A 13,693-nucleotide genomic window follows, 5' to 3' on the forward strand; every position below is an offset into this window, starting at 1 on the left:
GTTTCCGGACCCTTCGGGGTCTCTCCCGTTCAAAAAAAAAAGCAGGAGCACTAAACAAAGTGTACATAGAAGAGAAACGGCGCCACGGTGGCACGTTGCTCTCTTTACCTCAGTGACACGATGCATGAAGTGTGAGGTACAGACGTACAGTTGCTGCCTAGCAGGACCGGTTGCTCATCCACCATATTTCACAGGTTGTGGTCCAGCCTGTTCCATCGATCCGGCCCATTCTATCGATGCTAGTTGTGGAAGTGTGGTTGAGGGGTCGATGATATTACCTGATGTCTCTGATAACATGGACCGAGGATCGCCGAGCCGGGAGGGCGCGCATCCGGGCTCTTCTTGTCCGTCATCCTGAGATGGCGTATACAGGTATGGCATCCTAGGTTGAAGAGGGGGCCGGCCATTCGGCGTCGATGTGATCGAGTTAGCCAGTGGCGGAACCACACATTGGCCGAATGCCACATTCGGCGCCTCTTGCTTCATCAACATGATGACCTGCTAGGTGGCTTTCTTTGCCAGCAAGTCGTCCCTGACCTCAGCCTGCACGGCGAGGATGCAGTCGTTCTCTTTCTGTCGTTTGTCTTCGAGCTTGGCGTCCGCTGCCTGAGCTCTAGCGGTTTCTGTCCGAGTTGTGTACTTCATCCACTCAACTAGACGTTCATTCGGTGTCAAATTCTTGGCGAGTTTTTTCGGCTTGGCCACCTTCTTGGCGCCGCCGCCGGCAGAAGATTTGGCTCCACGCTCCACCGCATTAGGTAGACCACCTCCACGCTCCACTGCACTTTGCTCCCTCCCCTGCCGCGCGCGGCATCTGAAATTAAATCTGATCTCGCACCTGCGGCACTCGACGAAACGAAAGGAGGAGACCATGGGCAACAGAACAAAGAGGCCAACGGCGGCCAGTGCGAGACGCTGCTACAGTAGTCAGGGCTAGCCCAGCCCAGTGCGCGCGGTGCAGAGCACTATGCCGTTGCCCGTTGCAGCCGCTTGAGTGCATGCCGCACAAGACGAGCGGGTACGGGACCAGACTAGAATCAGCTTCGCTTCTCCATACATGCATCTCGTGCGGTTCATGGACGTGGACAACAAATTTGTTGCTTTGCTCCTCGATCCGCCTCTCACTCCTTCCCACCGGAAGCCGGACCTCTCTAGCTATGGCTATAGGTAGGCGGTGGTCCTGGCCCTCTCCCGCTCTTTTCTCTCCTTGCTCCCCCCTGCCCTGATTCACCATCTCCCTTGGTCCCTGGCGCTTGAGCACATGAATGGGAAATGTCAACTGCTCAACCGGCACCTCCCAGCTTCCTTCTAGATAGTTTTGGTGTAACGATCGAACAAGTAAGTACGTGCGATTTCACAGGCTTTTAGAGAACACCTTAACTTGATACATGATGTACAACTTGCACAACTTAAAAAGAAAATATTGATCAAGTAGCCAGCACCTTCAAAAAGGAAAAAAATCTTACAAGCGTATGCGGTTCCTTCCCAAAAAGTGCCTTTGCCTCCCGAGCTTGCATGCGCCTGCAATATTTCTTCAACTTTTTTTGAAAACTTGTAAACAAAAATTTTAATATGTTTTAAAAATAACTGATCATTGGTGCTCGGGAGCCAAGAATCTCGACTTGTTGCACGGACTCTAACCGTCCTCGGCCGGGTCACATCGTTGTCTGAGAGCTTTGTGAGAATAAGATCAACTATTATATCGCTTAAATATCTCCCCGGAGTTTGCGATGTCCTAAGGGCGTTTGGAACCATTGGCTCGAATTCGATCGACGCTAGCTACATCTCTGGCAGTCGGTTCGAAACGTGTGAACGAGAAAACCGTGACAACTGACAAAGATAGGTGTATCTTGTTATAAATTTGGGTAGTTGTGGGTATATGTACACATTTTGGTCCAGGGTAGTGTGCAAGTGATCGAGAGAACACGAATGGCATGAAATGTTGCATCTAACTACAAGTACACAAATCTTTTCCCGCAAAACAAAATATACACACATTTTCCAAAGGCTTACATGCAGATGTTTATTACCAAAGGGATTACATTATGAATTAGGAGGATGTTGATAAATGTTACGGTAATAATAAGCAGGAGCAGTAAATCAAGTGTAGACAGAACAAGAGAAACGGTACCAGTGTCTGGGCGGTCAGGCGCTCTCTCACTGACCCGGTGCACGACAGTTGCTGCCTGGCTAGGCCGGCCGCGCGCTGATCCACCAGCTTCAGAGTTCAGAGGGAGAGGCCTGCAGCCATGAAGTGCTGCCACATCGTGCCGCGAAAAGCGGACTACTCTCTCTCTCTCTCTCTCTTTTCGTAATGGTTTTTTTTGGCTGTTTAGCGCATGCAGCCCGGTACAAAGTACAAAACCCCTCGTGAAATTGCACGAACCCTTCGTGTACCTCAAATCGGGACCCGCGTGCAGTGCCACACGAGCATCCGTTCCCATGGCCACGGGCTATCTATACGGCCGTCCAGTTGATTCTTGCCTAATCTACAGCTGACAAGGTACACCCATCTCCCTAGCTTGATCGTCTGGTCTCGATCCCTTTCCGCACCAGCCGGGGACGCGGGGAGCGGCATGCATGCATGAACCAACGCACCTTCTCTCTCCCTCACACTGATGGACCGCGTTAAAATGATCCATCATGCACTGGCTTTGCGTCAATGTGGACAGTGGCCACCCAGGAAATTGTCGAAGCCTTGGGCGCACCGTAAGGCAGCTAATTTTTTTCTCGGATAAATGTATGTATCACATGGAGCAAATATTATTTTCACGCTAATTTTTTACCGAAACATGAAAAAATACATTAAAAGATAATATCACATCCAAATGTTTATAAGTTCTACACATTTGAATGTTTGTTTGTTTACGGCACATTCAAAGTTTATAAGGGATGTTGAGTCAAGCCCGACGAGTCGATGCTTGCCGGAGCCAGAGCCACCATCTGCCCGTCTTGCCGGCGCTTGCAGCCGCCTTAACATCGCGGATATTCGTCGACGGTCATAGCCTCTCGTAGTTGGGGCAAGGGTTTCTAAGCGAGTAGATTGGCACACCTATGTCCGTAGAGTTTTAAGCCGTGCTCTGGGATTATTTGGAAAAGCCAAGACATGAAGATGAGATCAATTTGAGTCGCTTTTGTCGTTTGGTGCGTCCAGTGGCAGAGCTATAAATAAATAGCTATGAGGGACAATTTATTTTTACTAACTATCTAAGAACTTTTGGGAAAAGTGAAGTTAAAATATCAATCATACTCTCAAATAGATAGCTGTAGATTTCGAACAAAAAAATCATACGTGCTAGCAATGATGCGTGATGTTCTAAACTGACCAACAAAGCTAGTAGCTACCTTACTAGCAATGGATAATATTTTTATTATTTTCAAAGAAAACCAGCATCAAAGCACGTCTGTACTTGCTGATAAACTGTCGGTACACAACATGTTAGTTACATGGCTTTGTTCTGCTTTTTTTGTTTTTTTTTGTTTTTGAGAAACATGGCTTTGTTCTGCTAGTGCTAGTGGATTGGGCCACCCTCATTCAGGGGTCACGGTCTCACGGCCAGTTTGTTCTTCAGCCCTTGAGTAGCCAATCGAGTCGAACTCGACACTCACTGCACAGAAGGAAGCCCGGGCACGTCCCATGGAGCAGTCCTGCCCCACACCGCTAGTTCCTATTTTGCACTCTAGGCCTCTAGCCACCCTAACAAAAAAATTTAAAGAAAAAGCTTAAATTTTAGAACTAAGGCAACAGAGGTCATGTCGAGCGCCCCTGCCCCACGCTGCTAGTTCCTCCCAAACCCTCCCCATCGTCGGCGGCGGCTCGGCACCCGTTTGCAACAACCCTCCTTCCCGTCTCCATCCCTCCGCTCGGGCGCATGGCACCTCCACGCTAGATCCATTGTTGCGATGGCCTCGTCGCCTTGCCGCACAGGTCCTGGTCACCTTGCTGCATCGGCGCCTCACTACTAGTCTACTACGGTCCTTCGTCGTGCTGCGCCGCCCGATGTGAGCCCTGCTCGGAAGTGGGGCATCCAGATCTTTGGGTGGATCTAGCGTACATGCTAGGCATGTTGCCCTTGCGGGCGTGGTTATACTCCGGCCATCTTGGTCGTGTTGATGAAGGTGTGGTCGGTATGCGCGCTGGTGGTGGTGTATATATAGCTATCATGGTGCCTCTGCATCTAGTGTTGTTGGTGGCGTCTAGGTCGGGCCGGGTTGGGTTGGGCCTACCAGGATGGTGTGTGTTGTGTGGCATGCATGTGAGTCTACTTGGGGCTAGACCACAATGCTTCTAGGGTAGGTAGAGCGGCAATGATGTATGTTGTGTCTTCTCTACTTCCTCGCGGTAGCAACTGGATTTTGGATGGGTGGGTCCCAACGAAAGTTGTGCATGGTTAGGGCCAACAATGTCGACGATCGCGTTCCCTCCGGTTGTTGTTCCCATGCTGAAGGAGTCCGATGATGATCCTCTATTTCTAGATTGATTGACTCCATCCATCCGCTTCATGTTGCTAGTCCTGGTGACCTCGCTTGGGGCAAGCTTTTGTTATAGTGCCTTGTGGATTACCCTTTGACCTCTCTTTAGATTCGCAGTCCTCTTGGAATGAAGGTCTGGCTGCTTCTACAAGGTGTCACTCTGGTTGCTGGCAGCCTTCCTAGCGTCTAGTGGGCTTGCTAGGTTGGCGTCAGGTAACAATTGATACCGATGCTTTCTTCTGAACGCCACTGGATGATGTATTATGTTTGGTTTCGCCGTTTGAGTTGGTGGTTTGGGGTCTGGACCTTGCAGCATTTCGGTTTGTGATGGCGATGATGACGCGTTTTCACATCGTTCAACTTTTTGGAGCCATCGCCGCAAGACCCCCCCCCCCCCTTCTCCTGCTCCTTTGGATCTTCACGTGTTGCTAGGTTGTTGGCCCGTCGTCAAGTGGCCGTGGTGAAATTTGTTGGTGTCAAGGCTCGGTCAACTCCCGCTTTTGCTCGGGTTGGTTATTCGATGTAGTCTTCTGTTCTTTTCCTTCTTTGCTTGTGTTTGCGTGTTACACTTCTGACCGGTCGATGCCTTTATCAATTCAAAGTCCGACTTATTTCAGGCATTTCGTTCTCATCTAAAGAACAGAAGTAATAGTTCCAAACAACTCACAAAATTATATATATATGAAACACTTGTAGTATTTCCGCGATCGGTTTCCGCCGTGTACTGCCAAATCTCAGCCGAACTATACGTGATAAAGTCAACTGTGACGAGAGGAAACGGCCAACGGCATGGCCATGTCAAATCAAATCATGTTCCAAAGGACTCCTACTCTACGTACTGGTATGTATAGCCAGTAGCATAAATAGCTAGAGCCAATAGCTGGCTAGCCTTTGTCGCAGCAGCCTATCTCTTCTCTGCCACATCTCCCTCCTATCCATCGTTACCTCTCTGCCAATTCATGGAGGTATTCGAAAAGAGGAGCAGGAGATCCCGTCGATACCGGGTTGGCGATATGGATCGACGTCACCAACGTTCACGCGCCACATGAAATGTGGCTGACATCTGGAGCCACGGATCGATATTACTGGGACCCGTAGCCTGGCGATAAACTTGTCCAGACCGATATGCACGCCGTATGAATAAATGTACGCCCGCCCCTTCTTCAAAGTGGCCACGTTGTTTTTTAAATATTTTTTTATTTATTAGTGCCACGGGCTATATTCACACGAATATTGGAGGAAAACAAATGCGAGGTCTTATGTGTTTATCTCTTTGTGTGATTGTATATGCTTCCTTCGTTATCTTCTAAAAAATCAAGCTAAATAAGCTTTGATCACACTTTTTGAAAAAAATATTATCAACTATAATATTATGGAGATTTAAAATTAAATACATTTCATGATGTATCTAATTTTACATTATGCAGAAAAAAATCAAGCTAAATACGTTTTGATCAAACTTTCAGAAAAAACTATTAATAACTATAATATTATATAGATATCATGTTAAAATACTTTTCATGTACCTGATTATACTGATTTGCATTATTCTCGCTGTTCCATAATATAAGCTAGCTTATATTGTAGAACATAGTGATACATGATAATAATGCATTTTATAAATTAGTAGTAGCTTGAGCATTTATTGGAACTTCTATTTTCAATCACATCACAAAATTATCAATTTGCGGTCTTCACTAAATTGAGGTCGCACTTCTAAAAATTGAGTTTAGACCTAAAACAGTCTCAATCGACTAAGAATCATCAAAACCGTAAATTTATTTCCTTTTGCGCTCATATATAAAGAAATTATCGCATGCAAAATCTGGTATAGAAATATTACTTCTTAAAATAGTATTTTTGTTCATAAATCTTGCATCCCAAGAGTTTTATCCTTTGCAAATGAACTTACGTTTCCTATCCCATCATGTAAATGTGATGTCGGTTGAATAGCTTGGCAGTAAAGGTGGAAGGCGGACCATACTCATAATTGTTGGTTTCAAATAATGATGCTCACATCCAAGAAGTGATGCATGAACTATAGTGAAAAACTTGTTGTTGGAAGATCGACTAAATTGTTCAAAGATAGTATCCCGCCAAATACCAGTCTCATTGTATGAGATACAACCAAAACTGACTCATGTCAATCACATACAACCAAATTGGCAAGACAAACATTACAGAGAACCATGATGACCAATTAAGGAACATTCATATGAAATTGTAAACAAGAGGACTTTGTGATGACGATAATTACTAGTCTCACCGATCTACAATAAGTGACAGGGTTTTAGCTTAAATTTGAATTAAACCACTAGTAATTATTATAGATCGTACGGAGTAGCACAATAGCCGATGAAAGATGACGAACACCGTAATAATCTAGACTAGATTTGAGTTTAGATGGTGGCCAAATCGTACAGTACAATTTGTTTGGCAATGTCTACTTGACGTGTATAGTTTATTTTCTTGCCAATGTTGGCTAACAGGAAACAATGGACGGCAGGAGCTATTTTTCTCACTGTATTAAGGGAAAACTTAATCCATGTTTTGCTAAGAACAAACACGTACACACCATTAATTTTTCTTATCCTTGGTCTCTTGCCTCTCCATCGTACTCCTTGCACTTGCGCCATGAAGTGAAGCGGGTACAGATATGGAGAAGGCGTGAGAACGAGGGTCGATGACTCGATGCCATCGGTCACTAGCATGCATGTAGCGTGTTCCTCTCGGTGCCCGGCCCCTGCCTTCTGTATACACGCTCAGTCCAGTGTCAACTCCGTAGTAAATACCCTGCACCGAGGAACGATGTACCATGGCCGGCCGGCCCAGTTGTAGCAAGTGTCCACCCTCCATTCTAAGCTTAGAAAACCACAGTAAACTGAAAAAAGGACAGCGTAAAATCACTAGTAGGAAACAATACATGTAAAAACGCACTGTGTACAAGAGAGAAGGATACAGTTGCCGATCGAGAGCAGGCGTCGCATCCCATCACTCACAGCCGTATGTATGCTACTACAAACACAGTACTGCTGAGCTGAACCTACCTAGTCAGTGCTCTACAACACATGCAAGTATGCATACAAGTCTACACGCCTACATACGTATACGTACACGCATGGCCGCGCACACGTCATGGAGCTGCGGCCCCAGCCAGCGCCACGTGGCAGGCCACATGCTAGCTTAGCGAGCAGAGCTAGGCTCTGCTAGCTGTGGACTCTGGCATCGGTTGCGTGTTGGGCAGCGTCTTCCTTCGATGTGGCTTCCTTTCCGCTCCGACGTCTCCTGCGTCTCTGGGCAACTTGTGATCCCCGCTCCTAAATGCTGCCATGTTTAGCCAAACCCGGCCAACCACTGAATTTCCTCTTCCCCGCAGGCCGCAGCAGCTAGCTAGCCAGCCAGCCAGCTAGGGCGTCGCCGCGCGCTCTGACCGAGGTGTGGGACGACGCCGGCCGGAGTGAATACTCCGGCAGCGGTCTGCGGGCGAAGATCCGGGTTGGGGGGGGAGATCTTCTTCCAGCGTGCGCTGCGCAGCGCAGCACAGGACAGAGACGCCGCTGCATGCGACGACGAGACGAGGGGCCGGCCGAGTTTCTCGATCGGCGGCTTGGTGCCATTATGGTGGTGGATCCAAGCTACGTAGCCTGCGAGCTGGAGGAGCTCTCTCTAGCTCATCGGCCCTAAACGGCTACGTGCCATCAATTTAGGGCTACATGTCATTTCTATTGGTAATGCTAGTACATGTATAACCGACTAGCTTACTTGCAGACACAAAATATAACCGGGCCATGGTATGTTGCTCGATCGTCGGTGCATGGCAATAACCACATGCAGGTCGATTCTTAGATTAGGGACCCCAGATTATAGCTAGGGGCTAAACATAGTACACATGTTCTAGTGAGTGAGGGCGCATCTTTCACTCATAATAATTTCACGGTACGAAAAACATACGCCGCATTCGACCTTGACACCAACACGGCAGAGCTTTACTCACTCCGTCCATGGATACGTTTAGATTCGACGTAGGAGTATAAAGGTTGCTAGGTGCCGTTTTCACAGTAAGAATAAAAATACTCAGTGAAATAAAAGTCGCAAGAATTTGGTAATGTAAGCAAAAAAAGGATACAAGAACATGAAAATGGCACAAACACATGCTTGGATATAATCATGACACAAGAAAAAGCTAGCGCTCATTGTTGAAATTCCTACGAAATTCTATGAAAGTGGAGCCAGAGTGAAGCAGTTTATATAATTTGAGTACTACATTTAATCAAAACTAGCAAGGTGGCCCTCACAAATGCGAGGGCATCATCTTCAATGTGTTCGAAAAATAAATGTTGGTTCTCAACATATAAATTATATAATTAAAAATATTATAATTTAGTATTCACCATACCGTGTATGAATTAATCTACATTAATACATTGATAGAACCTGATCCGTTTTAAATTTAATGTTCTATAGACCCATATACTATGAATGTGTTGGAATGGTGAATTTACCTTTTTTGACTTTGTAAGAGAAAATGTCGTCGCATGCACGGGCAGTATGTAGTGTATTTATTTTTTTATTGTACATTATTGTCTACGGAAATACGAATGTACGGGATCTATCATATCCACACGACAGCTGAGTTGTGCTTTGAGATTGGCAAATAGTATATGAGCAAGAAATGCTACTCCAGATTTATTCGCATTCCCATAAAATCTGTCTAGATTCCACGGTAATGTTTGATGGGATGTAAAGTCTAAACCAAGAGGAGGAAACCATCCACTGCATGCATGGATGAATCAAAATCTTATTTCTCTTCCTCCACGACCAATAGAGCTGAAATTAGTTGCATACATTATGTGGTCCTTGGGGTATTGCTCGCTCAGTGTCGTCTCGTCGAGTTAGATCATGTGATTCATTTTGAGGATCTGACTTATTCGTGCATTCCGTCGAAAAATAAGTCAGTGCATTCCCACCATCAGTCTTCAATCGATCTTATACTTACATCCATGTTATAGGGTTTAACATTAGGCTGCCAATATGCAATTGCACGGACTAAAATCATCGCAGTCAACCAGCCGGCCGGCTGAGGGTAGGCGAGGTCAACGCTGGCAACATGGATAGGTGAGGGAACATGAAAGGGAGGTCGTATTATTTCTTTCGTGGGAACTCAATGGCGGAGAGTATGGCGTGTGAAGAAATGAGAGGGGGGACGATTTCCTTATTTTAGATGCAAGGCTTTCATTCTAAACTCTAGCGTTAAATTTTTTTAAACTGCTCTATTTCATTCAATTTTGGGATTTTTTTTCATGTACGTGATCTAGATAGCTTCCTCCATAGAATCAATTTACACTCGTGCACGCTCATCTCACAATTTGCCAAAATTATAGCCATAAATTATATGCCCAATGTTGGAAATAAGTCTAATGATGAGGCCGATGAACTTATGTAGCTTTCCTTGATAAATGAGTGACTCGTCTGAGAACCAACCTGAGGTTGGGTGGTTAGGAGGGTGGCTGTACCCCCAGCCTAACAGAGTTGAAACCATAGATTTAACATCTGCGTGTCTTATAAAAACGGAATATTCATTCAGTGTGAGGTGACGTTCCCGTCGACAGCGAGGCGCCTGTGGTGACTTCGTCAATTTCAAGATCCAATCCGCTGGCAGGGCCGTTCCTGACCCATGGCAGCCATGGGCGGCTGCCTAGGGCCCATGCCAGGGAGGGGCCCAAGATCAGGGATTTTTTACCATGGGATGGAAAAAAAAACTGGTGAACTGGATCAGTTAGAAAATGGAAGAAGTAGTCTTCCACGAGGCCTCGATCGGTCCACGGGAGTCTTCCACGAGGCCTCGATCGGTTCCCTTGAAAAAAAATAAGATAGACTAAGACGATCGGTTGATTGCTTGGCTGTTCCATCTGTTCGTCTCTTGAGCGCCTGCACTTGTCTGATCGATCGCCTCGACCGACTGCTAGGAACTACCGATCGCCCGATCATTCGTTTCTCGTCTCAGGTCATCATGCTTCTCTGTAGGTCCATGATTAAATATCTCATCTAATTTTTCATGTAATCCATGATTTATTTTTAATAATCAGGGTCCTAATTTAATGTAATTTTTTTTCATGATTATAGGTGTTATAATGCCAAAACAATTGTTCGGTCCGGTGCCGCGAAAAAGAAAGCGAGAAAGCTATATAATCAGTTTAGGATTCTTGAAATTGTTCCCAATGATTCATCTAGGAATGCAAGAATAAGCTTTTTTGTTAAGCATTGAAGTGTAATTGTCGACAAGGGCCCTTTTGTCGACTTCGCCCAAGGGCCCCGAAAAATATAGGGTCGGCCCTGTCCGCTGGCACAGTCTTTCGAAGATGCTCATAGAGGTAGGATGTGCGTGTGTTTTTTATAGGGGTGAGTGTATGCGCGTATATATGAGTATCTGCGTTTGTACTGTGTTTCTTAAAAAAAATGAGTGACTCGTCTGGAACATGTTTTCCGGCAGCCGGTGGCACGTATCGATGAATTTTTGACTCGCATGGTGGCAGAAATATTATTTTGTAAAGGTGGTGAATAGGATGAAGTATTAATGCTGAAGCTGTGTGCATCGCGATCTTTGAAAATTATTAAAATCTGTTTTTTAATCCATATCTAACGTACAACCGTGATACTCTGCTTAGTTGATATATATTGCACCTAGCGTGTAGAGGCAAATCTCTTCTATTTCACGCGAGTCTTTTTATTTTCATGTCATTACACCATGTTCAGAATCATTCCACGCGTGAATCAAAATGGGTATGTAACTTTTTAAAAAGACTGCCTTTTACGTTAGATATAACTAGCAAAAGAGCCCGTGCGTTGCATCGGGAGAAACTACTTTTGTTAATGGTGCAGCCTTTCTCAAGGGGCTTTTGCTTCGGTGCCCCCCCACCCCTAAACTTTGTTCTGTTTGGACGGCTAGGATCTACTGATACCACTTCGTGGGTTGACTTAACGTGTGTGTTTGGTTCATGGGCAAATATATACGGGATGGGATGGGATAAAATATGTTTAATTAACTATTAATAGAAAAGGATAAATATGCCATTAACACATTGGTTAATATGTAATTAATGGGTCCTTTCCCCTTCGTGGTGGAGTCCGGACCTAGCGGGGCCGCCGCCGGCCCGTGCCTAGCAAGGTCACCGCCCACACTTATTTAGCGAGGCCGTTTCTGTCGACTGGGTGTCGCGCAGACGTAGCAAGCTCAATGCTCGCCACGCCATGGAGGCCACCGCCGTCGAGCTGGGGAGCCATGTTGAAAATCAAGCCCGCCGCTCACCGCGCCCTGGAGGCCGCCGATGCCGAGCGGGGGAACCACGCGGAAAAGCAAGCCCGCTGCTCGCCGCCGAGCTGGGGAGCCACACATACGACGGTGGCAGGTGTCGGAGTCGTGTCGACGGCCATGGATTCTCAGGCGGCTGGTGAGATTAGTCATGAAATTCGCGGATCATATGGTCTAGCCTTTCTCAGAAATATTCGGCTTTTGAGATGAGATCATCCATATTTTCTTGTCACGAACCAAACGCATGTTTACCCCTACGCCTCTTTTCAAGGGAGGAGTGGGACTCCTATTGGTGTCCGTTAATATAAAGCTGCTTATGTAATTTGATGCTTCCACTGCGGCTATATCTCTAGAAGGAAATTTGAGACCGAATCTGATTAGGCAATAATCCAAATCAGGAGCCATATGCCCTTCCGTTTCATAGGCATTGTCAACTCTGATCATTACGAATAGTCCAGTAGGAATATGCGTAACATGAAGATATCTAATTGAATTGGATATGCGGTCTGCAATTCATCGTGTCTCTTAGTCATTGTGTATGGACTTTACTTCTCTGTTCTTTTGCCTATCAGGATTGAGAAATATTACTATACTCTTTCAGAATTACAAGCCAGCGCTCATGCTGCAGTTTAATGATCTGATCAGCCACCATAAAATAATAGTCCTGCTCTTTTGCATGAATTACTACATTTAAGGAAGGTTCTAGCAGATCAGCTTGGTGGTATGCAGGACCTGATCATTTGGGATGCCGACGCGCTGCAGCTTCTTCGTTGCCGCGGACGCGCTAAGGGCCGCCAGATGCACGACAATGGCCTGAACTGATTGCGGAGCATACGTGTTTCATTAGCTGAAGTTTCCTTGAGTGGTTACGCCAGGGCTGCGAGAGCATCAGAATCCATGTGATCGATTAGGCTGCTGTATTGAGTGGCTTCTCTGGATTTCACGTCGCTGGCCGTATAGATAGTCCATACTCCCGTGTCCTATACCTCACGAACTCCTGCAGGCTGCAGCGGGCGGTGACAAGTTGACGGCCGTGGCAATGCAGCTGTTGAGGCGGCGTCAATGGAGTCATGGAGATGAGTACACCGCCACATGCACCATGCCGCGGGCGCCGCCTCCTTTCTTCCTTCTGCTGTGTTTCTCTACTCTCTCCAGAATCGCAATGCTTTACTTCGTCGGTGACACGATTCGCCAGCCGCCCCACGATTCTAGAGCCTTCTTTTTTTCCCGATCCTTCCGTTGTGAAGACCGATCTATGCTGACCCAAATCGCCAGCGCCGCTGCACGATTCTAACGCCTCCCTGTTTTTCCGATCCGTCTTCCTCGATGCTCGGCTGTTCGTGCGAGAAGCGCTGCCGTCCGGTTGCCGATCGATTCCTAAAAGCCTGTCTAGTCGTGTGTGTGTATATATAAGCGTTGAACGATTAAATAGGGTACCGTACATCCACCCGAACTCTTATCCGGGACCAGAACGGAGACCAGAGCTCGTACGAAAAGAAACGATACGTTCTCGCGCTCAAAGGACGAAGCAAAACACCAGGGACGGACGACGGAAACTAAACGGACCAAACCGCGGAAACGCTTCTCCCTTTATTATTAGGTATAGATAATAAATTAATTATGTTTTTCCTACCTATAACAAATGTGTGGGTCCACAAACGTGACAGTTTGGTACATCTAAAACAATACGTGCATGTACGTGTTACGTAAAAATGTAAAATCCTAGCCGTAAATTTTAGATCTAACTGACAAAATAATTAAAATAATGTGGCTTAACGTGACGTTTCTATTTAAAAACCATGTATTGTGCTTTTAGTATATAATAGATTAGTTGTGTGCTCAGCGGAATAAATTGCAGCACTGGTGCTCGGGGAGCCAAAAATGACTTTCCGACATTGCAAATTTGCAATG

This window comes from Lolium perenne, chromosome 5, assembly GCF_019359855.2.
Source record: "Lolium perenne isolate Kyuss_39 chromosome 5, Kyuss_2.0, whole genome shotgun sequence".
Classification (NCBI taxonomy): domain Eukaryota; kingdom Viridiplantae; phylum Streptophyta; class Magnoliopsida; order Poales; family Poaceae; genus Lolium; species Lolium perenne.